Source organism: Nicotiana tabacum, chromosome 11 (assembly GCF_000715075.1).
Source record: "Nicotiana tabacum cultivar K326 chromosome 11, ASM71507v2, whole genome shotgun sequence".
Taxonomy (NCBI): Eukaryota; Viridiplantae; Streptophyta; class Magnoliopsida; order Solanales; family Solanaceae; genus Nicotiana; species Nicotiana tabacum.
The window spans coordinates 135,419,121-135,433,925 of NC_134090.1; positions in this window are offsets into that span (position 1 = coordinate 135,419,121).

The window sequence follows — 14,805 nt, forward strand, 5'->3', positions numbered from 1 at the left end:
CGACATTCATTACGCCGTGGGGAACGTATTGTTATCGGGTCATGCCGTTTGGTTTGAAAAATGCTGGGGCAACTTATATGAGGGCCATGACAACTATCTTCCATGATATGATACATAAAGAAATTGAGGTATACGTGGATGATGTGATCGTTAAGTCTAGACAGCAATCTGACCATGTCAGAGATTTGAGAAAATTCTTTCAAAGGCTTCGCAGATACAATCTTAAGCTCAATCCTGCGAAATGTGCTTTCGGGGTGCCATCTGGGAAGTTGTTGGGATTTATAGTTAGCCGGAGGGGTATTGAATTAGACCCGTCAAAGATCAAAGCTATTCAGGAGTTGACACCTCCAAGAAACAAAACCGAGGTGATGAGTTTGTTGGGAAGACTGAACTATATCAGCAGGTTCATTGCTCAGCTCACGGCAACGTGTGAACCAATTTTCAAATTGTTAAAGAAAGATGCCGCGGTCAAATGGACTGATGAATGCCAGGAGGCTTTTGATAAGATAAAGGGGTATTTGTCAAACCCACCCGTGCTGGTCCCACCAGAACCAGGGAGACCTTTGATTCTATATCTGACAGTTGTGGACAGTTCATTCGGCTGTGTACTGGGGCAGCATGATGTTACGGGCAGAAAGGAGCAGGCTATCTACTATCTCAGTAAGAAGTTCACATCTTACGAGGTCAAATATACTCATCTGGAAAGGACATGTTGTGCCCTAACTTGGGTGGCACAGAAATTGAAACATTACTTGTCATCTTACACCACTTACCTTATATCTCGCTTGGACCCGTTGAAGTATATTTTTCAGAAACCCATGCCCACAGGAAGGCTCGCAAAGTGGCAGATCTTACTTACAGAGTTCGACATTGTCTATGTGACACGGACTGCCATGAAAGCACAGGCATTAGCCGATCACTTGGCTGAGAATCCCGTTGATGAAGATTATGAGCCTTTGAAAACTTATTTCCCTGATGAAGAGGTAATGCACATTGATGAATTAGAACAAGCTGAGAAGTCGGGATGGAAACTTTTCTTTGATGGGGCTGCAAATATGAAGGGTGTGGGAATAGGAGCAGTACTTATTTCGGAAACAGGTCAGCATTACCCCGTTACAGCTCGGCTTCATTTCTACTGTACAAACAACATGACAGAATATGAGGCGTGTATATTGGGATTGAGATTAGCTGTGGATATGGGTGTACGAGAAGTCTTGGTCATGGGTGACTCGGACTTACTGGTACACCAGATTCAAGGGGAATGGGAAACACGGGACTTGAAGCTTATACCGTATCGGCAGTGTCTGCATGAGCTTTGCCAGCGTTTTCAGGCTATAGAATTCAGATACATTCCAAGGATTCATAATGAGGTTGTTGACGCTTTGGCTACTTTGGCGTCAATGTTGCACCATCCAGATAAGGCCTATATCGATCCATTGCAGATTCAAGTCCGTGATCAGCATGCTTACTGTAATGTGATAGAAGAGGAAATCGATGGAGAGCCGTGGTTCCATGATATCAAAGAGTACATCAAAGTGGGAGTATATCCAACGCAAGCCACCGGTGATCAGAAAAGAACAATTCGACGGTTGGCAAGTGGGTTTTTCCTTAGTGGAGGAGTACTGTACAAAAGAACGCCAGAGCTCGGTTTGTTGAGATGTATAGATGCACGGCAGGCCACAACTATCATGACTGAGGTGCATTCCGGAGTTTGCGGACCGCATATGAGTGGGTATGTTCTAGCAAAGAAAATTCTTCGAGCAGGTTATTATTGGCTCACGATGGAGCGAGATTGTATCAGTTTTGTGTGTAAGTGTCATCAATGCCAAATACATGGAGATTTGATTCATGCTCCACCATCAGAATTACATACGATGTCCGCGCCATGGCCTTTTGTTGCATGGGGCATGGATGTTATTGGGCCAATTGATCCAGCAACATCAAATGGGCACAGGTTTATCTTGGTAGCTATAGATTATTTTACCAAATGGGTGGAAGCGAAGACATTCAAGTCTGTGACCAAGAAGGCTGTAGTTGACTTCGTGCTTGCAAATATCATCTGTCGGTTTGGGATCCCAAAGGTAATCATCACAGATAATGGGGCTAATCTTAATAGCCATTTGATGAAGGAGACATGTGACCAGTTTAAGATTGCTCACAGGCACTCTACTCTGTACCGTCCCAAGGCAAATGGTGCGGTTGAAGCGGCCAATAAGAACATAAAGAAAATACTCCGGAAGATGGTTGAAGGATCTAGACAATGGCACGAGAAATTGCCTTTTGCATTGTTAGGATATCGCACCATCGTGCGTACCTCGGTAGGGGCGACTCCTTACTCATTGGTATACGGTACCGAGGCGGTAATACCCGCAGAAGTGGAAATCCCATCTCTGCGAATCATTGCAGAGGCTGAAATCAATGATGATGAATGGGTGAAAAGCTGTCTTGAGCAGTTGAGTTTGATCGATGAGAAAAGATTGGCATCAGTGTGTCATGGCCAACTGTACCAACGAAGAATGGCAAGAGCATACAACAAAAAAGTACGTCCAAGGAAATTTGAAGTCGGGCAATTAGTACTGAGGCGGATCTTGCCTCATTGGTCTGAGGCAAAAGGAAAATTTGCCCCAAACTGGCAAGGACCATTTGTAGTAACCAGAGTGTTGTCTAATGGAGCATTGTATTTGACAGATGCGGAAGGAAAATGTGTAGAAATGACCATCAATTCCGATGCGGTCAAGAGATATTATGTATGATTTCTTTATTTTTCTAAATGTATTTGTTCGTATTTGGCATATCTTAAAGATTGAAATGATGAAGGCATTTTGTTCTGCTATCCAAACACTCATATCCCTTGTTATCCCCTTCGAGCCTTACTTATTATTCATGCACCTCTTTCGGAATCATCGGCATTATCAGAGAACACAAGTGCCGAACATAAAGAAAAAAAAAAGGAAAGAAAAGAAAAAAAAGAAAAGAAAAAAAAAAGAAAAAAAAGAAAAGAAGAAAAGAAAAGAAGGAAAAATGAAAAAAAAGGGAAAGAAGAGAAAACATAACAACGTAGTCTCTATGAAGTGAACTACGTTTGACTTGATCCTGAAAGGGTACGTAGGTAGCCTTACTCCGAGGTTCAGTCATACCAAATAGAAATCCAAAAATCCCCAAGCAAGAAACTGGGGCAGAAATGGTGATTGTTATGAAAGTTGGATTCCGAAAGTTGTAATTTGAACCCATTTGAATTGTTTTGAGCCTTTTATACCTTTCTTTCTAGCTCAATCCAAAAGCCTACATTACGGTCCAAAGAAAGACCTTATGATCAGTTTTGAGAAATGCCAAGATAAACAGGTAGGAATAACCCACGACAGGGGCAACACTCTGGTTCGAGCAAGAAGAACAAAAATAAATGAGAGAGTCTTATGGGTGAAAACCCTCACGGGCACCGTAAGGCGATGGGAGCTGAGAGAAAAATAAATGAGAGAGTCTTGTTGGTGAAAACCTTTACGGGCACCTCAAGGCGAAGGTGAGATAAGAAATGGAAAACTAAGAAAGGTCTGTTGATAGAAACCATTTCGCAGTACCGCAGGGAAACAAAGTTAAGGTCTGGATAAATCAAACAAGTGATGGAAGTTCTGGGCAATAAGGTACGACAATTGAGAGTTTGTTTGGTTGGACAGATTGGGCTGATTAATCCAAAATACATGTCATGACCATTGGTACTAGTTTGTCTCGCTCAGATAAGTTTCTTTTCTTTCTCTTTTCAAACAGTCATCTGGTTTTGGATTCTTCTTATCCTTAACTCAAAAATCATTGCATTTCATTTTTCTTTTGAGGGTTTTTATCTAGCTGAGATGTTTCAGTGCCAGTTTTGTTCGATGCAAGCAGAAAGGACTTCAAAGTTCACTACCAGCTTCTAGAATTGTAAAGCACAACGTGGTCAGAGCATGTCAAAAACAACTTGATGTCAAGTGGAATACAGGGAATTAACGGAAGTTTCATCGGTGAAATGATTGGGAAATGTCGTGGGAAAGGCGAAAGCTCAAACAAAAAGGTCAGAAAAGTGAAATAACAGCAGGGGTGTAAAACATTTAGGTCGCTAGAGGTTGGGAAATTTAAAAGTTGGTCAGAAAGTCAAGCGGTTTAGGGTCAGTGCGTGGAAATTAGTCAACACAAAGCAAGGCACTGGAAAGATTTTTTAGCAAGAATGCCATCAACTAACCACCGTTTTAAACTGACAAAATTTTCTTTGATTGAGCAGGGGGAGAAAAGTTAGTTGTTGAAGAGGAATTCTCCAGGAGGGAAAAACAAGCACTAATCAGGATAAATTCAAGTAGTCAGGAGTCCGCCTGAAGAGCGGAGACACACAGTTTAAATTTTAAAAATCAGGAGTCCGCCTGGAGAATAGAGACATTCAATTTCAAATTTAGCAATCAGGAGTCCGCCTGGAGAACAGAGACATACTTTTCAAGTTTGACGTCAGGAGTCCGCCTGAAGAACGGAGATATACAGTTTAAATTTCAAAAATCAGGAGTCCGCCTGGAGAATAGAGACATTCATTTCAAATTTAGCAATCAGGAGTCCGCCTGGAGAACAGAGACATACTTTTCAAGTTTGATATCAGGAGTCCGCCTGAAGAACAGAGACATACGGTTTAAATTTCAAAAATCAGGAGTCCGCCTGGAGAATAGAGACATTCAATTTCGAATTTAGCAATCAGGAGTCCGCCTGGAGAACAGAGACATACTTTTCAAGTCTGATGTCAGGAGTCCGCCTGAAGAACGGAGACACACAGTTCAAGTATTGGTTGAAGTCAGGAGCCCCCCTAAATAACAGAATGGTGATTTATTGGTTGAAGTCAGGATCCCGCCTGAAGAGAGGAATGGCGTTTATTTTTAAGGTTGTTGTCGAAGTTGGGAGCCCGCCCATAGAACAGAGGCATACATTTCAGTCTTTACATTTCAAGAGTTGAAGTTGGGAGCCCGCCCAGATAACAGAGGCATACATTCAATCTTTAATTTCAAGTATCCAATTGGGAGCCCGCCCAGATAACAGAGGCATACATTTTAGTCTTTACATTTCAAGAGTTGAAGTTGGGAGCCCGCCCAGATAACAGAGGCATACATTCAGTCTTTTCATTTCAAGTGTTGAAGTTGGGAGCCCGCCCATAGAACAGAGGCATACATTCAGTCTTTTCATTTCAAGTGTTGAAGTTGGGAGCCCGCCCATAGAACAGAGGCATACATTCAGTCTTTAATTTCAAGTATCGAAGTTGGGAGCCTGCCCAAATAACAGAGGCATACATTTTAGTCTTTACATTTCAAGAGTTGAAGTTGGGAGCCCGCCCAGATAACAGAGGCATACATTCAGTCTTTTCATTTCAAGTGTTGAAGTTGGGAGCCCGCCCATAGAACAGAGGCATACATTTCAGTCTTTACATTTCAAGAGTTGAAGTTGGGAGCCCGCCCAGATAACAGAGGCATACATTCAGTCTTTAATTTCAAGTATTGAAGTTGGGAGCCCGCCCATAGAACAAGAGGCATACATTTCAAGATCAAGTCAGAGGACAATAAAACAGAGGGTTACAATAGGAATCCCCAACAGGAGACAATAAAATTCCCCGACACTGGGAAACAGGAGGTTGCAACAAGAGGTCACAGTACAAACTCAAGTACATGTGTCAAAGGAAGAAAAGCACCGGAAGGAATGCAAGCAGACAAGGAAGCAAGGCAACAAAAACAAATTGTACTCTAGCCTAGCTTCTTGTTTTCTTTTAAGCATGGTGTAAAAAGGAGATCGGTAAGCAGTGGTAATAGCATACAACAACAGTAACAATGCAGTCCCACGGTAATCCCAGCTACCAAAATTTCCCGAACTACATTGACCTGATTCCTGTTTAGCCCAGGATATGTAGGAAACCTTTGAAGCAAAGGTTCGGTCAAATCCTTTTCAAAAAATGCTTCAACGAGTACTAGGATGGGCAAAAATCGCTCGCTTTATCTTTGCACGAAAACCTTTCGTGTCTTCGGGCAAAGAGGGGCAGCTGTAAGCACGTGATTTCTGCCCTATATGAGAATTACTCCCAAAAAATTCAAAAATAAAATGATTTTTCTTTGGTGTGCAATTTTGTGATATTTTGTTATATTTTGAATAATTATTGGCATTTGTCTGTGCGTGTTTATTTGTTAAATTAACAAAAAATACAAAAATATGTCGCATTTTGCATGTAGGATTTAATTCTACAATTGTTAGTAATTAAATTTGTTTTACAAAAATTAAAAATTACAAAATAGGCATCGTTTGCATTTCTAGCATTTAATGTCCAAATATACGATTTTATGCTTACTTAATACTTAATTGTGCGTTAATTGTTATTGGGAGTTAATTTGCGCTTTTATAACTTAATTTAGTTCTTAATTATAGTTTAATTATTATTATAATTTAGTTTTAGAAAAATAAAAGAAGAAAAAAAGAGCGAAAATGTAAAGAAAGTCGGAATTGGGCCTCTTCTTCGATTTCAAGCCATAGGCCCAAAAATACCCAATCTTCCCAAACGACCCAGTCCATTTCGAACTGGGTCGACCCAGTCCATAACCCAACATCCTATTATCTTACATTTTACAAAACAAAAACAAAACAAAAAAAAGAAGGAGAAAACCCTAAAACTATACTAACCAATCCGCCCCCCTCCTTTCTCTTCATCTTCCCCAAAGCTTCAAACCTTCCAACCATGGCTGCCCCTCTCTCATGCCTTCACCACGCACACACATACACACCTCGACGTTGCCTCCGAGCAGCCATGGATGCTGTCTCATCTTCTTCATCAAGCTCGTCCATGGCGGACATTGCTTTTGCTTTATATTCCCCGACCAAACGTCGCTCCACCACTGCTGCTGCATTCCTTGTCGTCAACACAGCCGGACGACCACCAGTTTTCATCGACATCCAGCTCTAAAGTCGACGACCAGAAGCTCCAACGAACTCCATCTTCTCCGACCACCCATGGCTGCGTTTGCTGCGGCATTACAGCGTTGCCGAGCAGCTGTTGCTGCGTCTTTTCTCTTCGTGCTGCTGCTTCACGTTGCTTCTTCTTCAGCCATATCGCTGCTGCTTCCTTCCAGCTGCGTCGATCAGCCTGCTGCTGCCTTTTGCTTGTGACGGACTGCCATTGTTTCATTTTTAAACGATGCCAAACGACCACCTTCTTTGGTTGTCCGTTCGTGGTCGTCTTCGTCATCATTTGTTCGAGCTTTGGTCGAGGCTCGGACAGATTTGTTTACAATCAAAGTTCTTCGTTGATTCATCTCCGGCTAGTTGTTTTTGAGTTTTATTTTGTCCATATTTCGTTTTTATATTTCTAAAAGTTAAAATCGTTAAATATTTGATTCTTGTTTTGTTCGTTGTTTATCGTTGAAATCATTTTTTCTAGTTTGTTCATGTTCATGTGCTTTGTTAAAATTAATTTTCAGATTTCAAAATAGAAGTTTAATTAGTTGTTTTCATGTTTATTTCATGTTTGTATTATTGTTTAAATAAATATTTGTTAGTTTGATGTTTGTTAGATTCAAATTGAAATTTAATTAACTATTTCTTCAATTTGTTTCATGTGTTTTATGTATTTTCAGAAATTGTTAACATTGTTTAAATCATGTGAATCCGTCGTGTTTTGTTGTTTAAAAATAGATTTAATTCATGTTCATCTTTGTTTGAAGTTCGTTTTTAATTTAGTAATTTAATGTGAAGTTATGTTTTGCTTTTTAATTTTGGATCATATATCTTTGTTATATTTTTGGTTGGATTTAATTTAAGAAAGATTAATTGATTATTTGAAGATTAGTAATTTGAATATGTTTATTTGTTTTGTTTAAGTCTAATTCGAAGTTTGAACAAAGTTTGTTTGTTATTGTTATTGAATATTTTCATTCATGTTCATAATTTGTTTGGATGATCTTGAATCCGAATTTTGTATAATTTGATTTCTTGTATATCATCTATGATTATTTCTTGAGTTGTTCTCATAATCTTGTTTAAAGTTTAATATAAGAATTGTTTGTTGTAATGTTGTTAAAGTTGATTTTAAGTTCAATATGATTGAATTTAGAAATCTTCATACTTTGTTTGTTGTTGTTGTTGAATCCGAAAATAGGATTGTTTGTTGCTAAAATATTGTTCAATCAAATTTTAGTTGTTCTTTGTTGTTCAATTTGTGTTCATGTGATTTGTTGTTGAAATGTTGTTAAAATCGTGTTCATGTGATATTGTTGTTATGATGTTCATCCGTGTTCATATTGTTGTTTGAACATTGTTAGAAATTGATCATATTGTCTATATTTTGGTTAAGTTTGATTAATTGATGTGTTAAAGCTGATGGGTAGTTTGGTAATTTATAGTACTTTCGGGGGTAAAATAGTAATTTGCAATAGGGTCAGAGGGGTAGTTTAGGAATTGTACATTTTGTAATTGTTTATATGAAGCATGGGGGACAAAATAAAATGGGGTGGGTGGTGATATAGTTGTTTAATATAAAGGGGGGACAAGATTTAATTTAAAGGGGGAATCTTGCATTATTTTAAATGAAGCATGGGGGACAAAATATATTGGGGTGGTGTGATATGTTTATTTAATGTAATGAGGATGAGTGGAAAGATAATGGGTTGGGTAGAGAAAAAGTATTGATTTTAATTAATTGAAAGATTTATGGGATGAGATTATATATATGAAGTCTTGAAATCATATTTATGAGAAAAAAAAAGAGATAGACAAAAAAACACACACAGAAACAGAGAAAAATACACAGATAAGAGAAACGAATCTGAAAGAAAAAATAAGAGAGAGAAAAGGGCTGAACATTTAAGAGAGAGAAAATTCCGAAAAATATTTAAACTTTCAAAAAAAAAATATTCTGCTTTCTTTTGTTGTTTGAAATCAGAATTAATTGTTGTTTCATCAAAGCTGGAAGCTTTTGTTTTTTTTGGGATTACTACTCCACCGGTCTATTACTGGGTTGTTACTGTTGCTGGGCTATTGTTGCTGTGTTGTACTGATTTTACTGCTGCTGCTGATTCTCATATTCATTTTCTTTTGCTTCCAATATCAGGTACACAACTGAAAAGCTGGTTATTGTAATCCGAAATATGAAGCATGAATACATATGAAGAATGAAAATTTGAAGTTTTAATTTCGTTTTTTTTCTTTGTTCCTTTTGTTGATTGTATCTAATCTATTTCATGAATTACTAAATAATAGCTGGAATAAGAAAATAATATCATAAGTTAGTCTGTAATAAATCAGTTCGGCAAAACAGGTTAATTCACTAGTTATGAAGGCTTCAAGATTATAGGTTGATCATGAACAAGTAGCTAAATTTAGCTAAAACACGAATTTAAATTAAACATCGTAAATTAGGCATTAAGGCATGACTTGAGCTTAAGCAAGATTAGAAGAACGTTTAAGTCTAATAAACTTTCTAATAAGCTTTAGTAATTATGGTTAAATCTAGTTTCAAATGATTGTGAATAATTAATCTCAATAATATTTTTTTTAAAAAAAATAACAATGCTGAGTTTTAATCTAGCTATATTTGTTTATTTTGAATATTAGTTGTTGAATTTTTATTTTATTTATAATTTCGAAATTAAGAGTAAAATTCCTTTTTTCATCAATATTTGTATTAACCAAACAATTAGCATGTCATGTTTTCTTAAAATAATAAAAGCTAGTAATTAATTAGGATTTTTCTTTCTTTATTTTAGAGACTAATTTTTATAGAAAAAATGTAGTCGATTTAAGATTTGTCCATTTAAAATAAATGAGATGAGCCTCGCTTAATGAAATGTATAGATTTCGGGGCCCTCAATAAATGTACAGTTAATTGCTTAGAATTAGGGAGGAGCCGTTTTAGCAAATTTCACGGCCCTACCCAAAATAATGACACGCTAGTCGCTCTAGGCGCGTATTTAATAATGTTATTTCCTTAAATACGGGTGTGCATTTATGTAACCCAAATCTAAATCTCAACGGAGTCGAAATGTGTCTATAACCACGGGTGCAATCGATTGCGACGTGATTTGAAATACGTTTTCACAATGTTGCAATTTTTTGTAAAATAATAACAATAAATAAAAAGAATAATAAAAGCGGCTAAGGGATAAAATTTGCACATAAGTTTATAATACGTATTATATTAGATAATCAAGCCGAATATAACAGTTAAGCGACCGTGCTAGAACCACGGAACTCGGGAATGCCTAACACCTTCTCCCGGGTTAACAGAATTTCTTATCCCGATTTCTGGTACGCAGACTGTAATACAGAGTCATTCTTTTCCTCGATTCGGGATTAAAATAGGTGACTTGGGACACCCTAAATCTCCCAAGTGGTGACTCTGAAATAAAGAAATAAATCCCGTTTCGACTGTCCTTTAATTGGAAAAAACTCCTATACCCCCGCGAGGGCGGAAAAAAGAGGTGTGACACTTTCTATGAGTATCCTTTTGTGATCGGTTACGCCCTTCCTTTATTCCCTTTAGCGGAAGAATTCTGCAGATTTTACCAGGTTTGCCCGGCTCAGCTTTCGCCTTACACGCTTAAGGTGCTTCTGCTATTGACTAAGTATGCAGATTTGGCGGAATGTAGCATCTCCGTCCACCATCTTTTGCACTTATTCATGCCTGGTTTCCTCAGGGGCACCATGGTGCACTTGAGACTTTATGGTACAAAAGGGCTAGTGGTTGGGACGGATGACCGGACGAGCCGTAAATTTTGGCACAAGTACTTCTTTATCAAAATTGAACACGTCATTTTCGACCCCGCCGGATTTCCGGAGTGATGGAACAAAACTCCTAAGTACTGCCATCCATTACGTCTCCCTGTTTTCTATAATTATTGTAACTTTTGCTCACTAGTCGTCTCGTAGCTATGGGCCGCCCGCCTTGCCCCATTGCAGCTCTCAAGATCTGGGTAGTTCGCATGTTGCCTCATGCAGAGGAAACTCGGACTTGGTCTGCCGTTGTGCAACGTTATGGCCCTAGGGTTTCCTCAGGTAAGAATCTGCTCTACTACCTCATTGGACATGCGACTGTGCTTAACCGTATGACCCTTTATGATGGCAAGTCGGGGAACTTCTAGATGGAGGGCACCAGTTCCCGCTTTTAGACAATCCATTGCTACTGCGAACACGCGATTTATCTTATGTGAGTCTGTTCGGGAAGGCCGTCCTCAACTTACTCAACTGGGAGATTCGTCTCGAACTGTGGCCACGAGGGAAGAAGCCTCGTTGTTATTGGCCTCATATCCCGTCGATGAATCTTCTAACGGTGATGAGCTGTTAGAGAAGAAAAGAAGAAGGTTGGAGCTGGGAAAGGGCGTGGCTATAGATGCTGATGGCAGCGGAGCCTCCCGGACAGCCCCGGTGCCCGTATTTATGCCTTCCTTGGGAGGAATTTGACCCGTTGGGATGTTGCGACACGGCAGGTGGCTATCATATTCGGCAGAGCACCGAAGAGTACACGCCACCTGGGGGTGATGTCAGCTTTACGTGCGTCATCATTACGCGGATTTTCGAGGCAAGGATTGACGGTTTAGTGCTTTGATTCTTGCGCTATTTTGAAGCCTGTCGCCTTGATTCTAGCGCCATAAAACCCTATAAATAGATGAAAGGTTCAATTTTTTGAAAAACTTTAGCCACTCCCTCTTGATAACCTCTCAGTCTTCTTCATTTGCTCTTACACCTTCTTGTCCCCGCTTTCATTCCTTGCCGGAAGGTTTCTTCTTTTCCACTCCCGTTGTGTAGCCACTCCTATACACAAAACTATGCAAAGGTCTCGTCATGCCAATGAGGAGGTTCTTCTAGCCACCCCGTCAATCACAGCGCCTCTTTTCGGAAGTGGGGAGGTAGAGGTAGAAAAGGGTGATAGCCCTCTATGCAATCCTCGGTCTTATGTCCTCTTTCTTGGTGGAATTCGCAGAGGACGTTAGACCTTCTGGTGCTTGGGACCGATTTCATTTTTTGCGGCCATTGTACCTTCGTGCCCAGCTTCTCTAGTGCGTACACTATCTCTGAAGGGGAAACACAAAAAATATGAGCAGATAGTAGCGGAGGCATACCTCTTTCATTTCAGAGGGGCGCAGTGTGCCGCGGCAAGGCTTCCGCGTGTCGGGGAGGGGACGCGTTGGATGTTCGGATATAGGGCTAATGCCTTTCTCGGTTGAAGCGTGGTGGTTGATCTCTTCGCCCATCGTTACGTTGATCTCTCCTTGTCTCGGTTTGGACCGATGTTAATCGCTGAAGCGGCCCGTTCAGGTCTTCTTCATCTGCCCTTACCTCAGCACAGTAGGCGTTGTGAATTTCTTCCTATGTGGTAGGGGGATACTTCATGAGTCTACTGAGTAGTTTTTTGGTCGCTTTTGATCCGCTCCTGTTTAACCCATTTTGAAAGGCTGCTACTGCCATCCCTTCTGACACATTTGGTAGGCTTATCCTTACTCTGTTGAATCGAGCCAGGAAATCCCGAAGTCCTTCGCCCGTCATTTGTTTGACGGCGAAGATATCATTGACCCTAGCTTCAGCCTTCTTCGCCTCTGCATGAGCGGTGGCGAATTTGTCCGCCATCTCCTCGAACGTCGATATCGATCGCGCTGGTAGCTGGGAGTACCATGTTAATGCTCCCACTGTCAAGGTCTCACCGAACATTTTTAGCAGCACAGATGGTACTTGTTCCTTTGATAGATCGTTGCCCTTTACCGCAGTAACATAATGAATTAGATGATCCTCCGGTTCCGTGGTCCCGTCATATATTTTCAAGTATGGTGGCATCTTGAAGGTTTTTGGGATAGGGTGAGGAGCAGCCCTTTCACTGTATGGTTGTTCGACGAATCGGACCACATCGCATTTTGGTAATAGCTTGGGGGGCGCCTGGTATTTTGTCAACCTTCTCCTGATGCTCCTTCATTTGATCACAGAGTGTTTTATTCTCGTTTTTCATCTCTTCCATTTTCTTTAAGATGGCCATGAGTGCATCGTCACTTGCATCCGTGACAGTGTGGGTGTTACCCGTTCGTGTAGCGCTCGGCTCATTGGTGGTAGCTGCGATTTCTGTAGGCGGCAAGTTTTCGACATCTCCTTGAGGGGGGTTTTCGAGCATGTTGCTCAGAGCACTTGTCAACCATTCTTCTAGCAGCTTTTTGACTGGTGGTGGTGCTTCCCCCGCCGTGGACGTTGAAGCTCCCCTTTCGTGTAAGACCATTAGATCCCCGTGTGGAGAAGGTGAGATCTCTCCCTCCGGTGTAACTCTTGGTGTTGTGTTCTCAGTGTCTTCCCTACCGGCTTCGTTGAGGGAGTTCAAGAGATTGTTCGAGACATCTGCTATCATCTTCAGCCTCGCTTCTTTTTCTGCCATTGTTGGTTTTTATGAGGTTTGAAGAACAGTAATCGTCACTTTCTAGAACCTAGATGAGAAGTATGATTTCAGCTATGGAAATCCCCACAGACGGTGCCAAATTATTTGACTTAAAAGATGTTAAACTCTTTTTGGACAAATCAATCAAAGATGAAGAGGTAAATCGTAGCTGAAAATCATAAACTCTAGGATGATAATAATAGAGATAAGTGAGTTGTCAATATTCTTTTCATTCAAGGCTGGTGAGTTTTTATAAAGTCCCACCTTTTTACAAGGCTTTCAACCTTCTTATATACTGAGGAGTTTCTTCCAAACACGGAATCGACAAGTAAAGAATTATCTAAGGAATATTCTCTAGGTCTCCTAACGGGCTGATTCTATTGTCGAGGTCATGTTGTCTCTTCTTTTACTACAAGGTCGTATCTCTCTGGGCGTTGACTCGCAGGTACTCGGTCGTTTGCTATGCTCGCTGTAGGTCGTGGTCGATCAAATTCGGACCCATACACTAGTAAGTTAGTAATTTTTTAGACAACTAACGTATAGTTCAGTGAATGTGACGAAACAAAAAATAAATTTGCAAGTTTATAAATGCAACACGTAAAGTTAAGTGACTTTCATACGACTACAAATTGTTTCATGACTTTACTGATACAGTATTAGGTAAGATTTGTGATTTTACCAAGACATAAAATAATTTTGTGCTTTTACTAATACGACAAATAAAGTTAAGTGACTATGTGAAATAATCCCGAAGTATTTTGATATTACCAAATGCGCAGAACGTCGGCACAACAAATTAGTTATTCATAACAACGTCTCTAAGTATAAAATAAGGCGAAATACATACTTTACCCATCGATTTTGTACTCAAATTTCTTTTACACACTTATTAAATATGAAAATAGTATTACACACCAAAATTTTTAAAAGTCTATCAATTACATACCTCTTTTGTCATGTGTCACACGCGTGTATTACACATAAAGGAGGCACATGAAAACTACAAAATTCACCTGAAATTAATTTTTTTAATTTTTTTTCCCCTTTTAACTATTTTCTTTACAAACTAAAGAAAAAAATATAACCCATGTCTTCTTCCCCAACCTACAACTCAGCGATCCCCCCTGTTCTGTCTTCTTCTCCAACCTCCATCCTAGGTTTGTCTACCCCTCATATTTCATCTCTTCAACCCCCGTGACTAAGAAGAAAAGAAAAAGAAAAAAAAGAAGAAAAGAGGAGCTATTAGATCTTATAAAAACCTCCATTATTGACCATTTGAAAAAGCTTGAAAATTTAATCGGGTCTTGTTGATTTTGATGTTCCATGACCTAGAAAATTAGTTTGAATTCGTGATTATTATTTAATAAAAAATTACTTAAGTGATTAATTTTAATAAAATTCAAAAAACACCATTAACA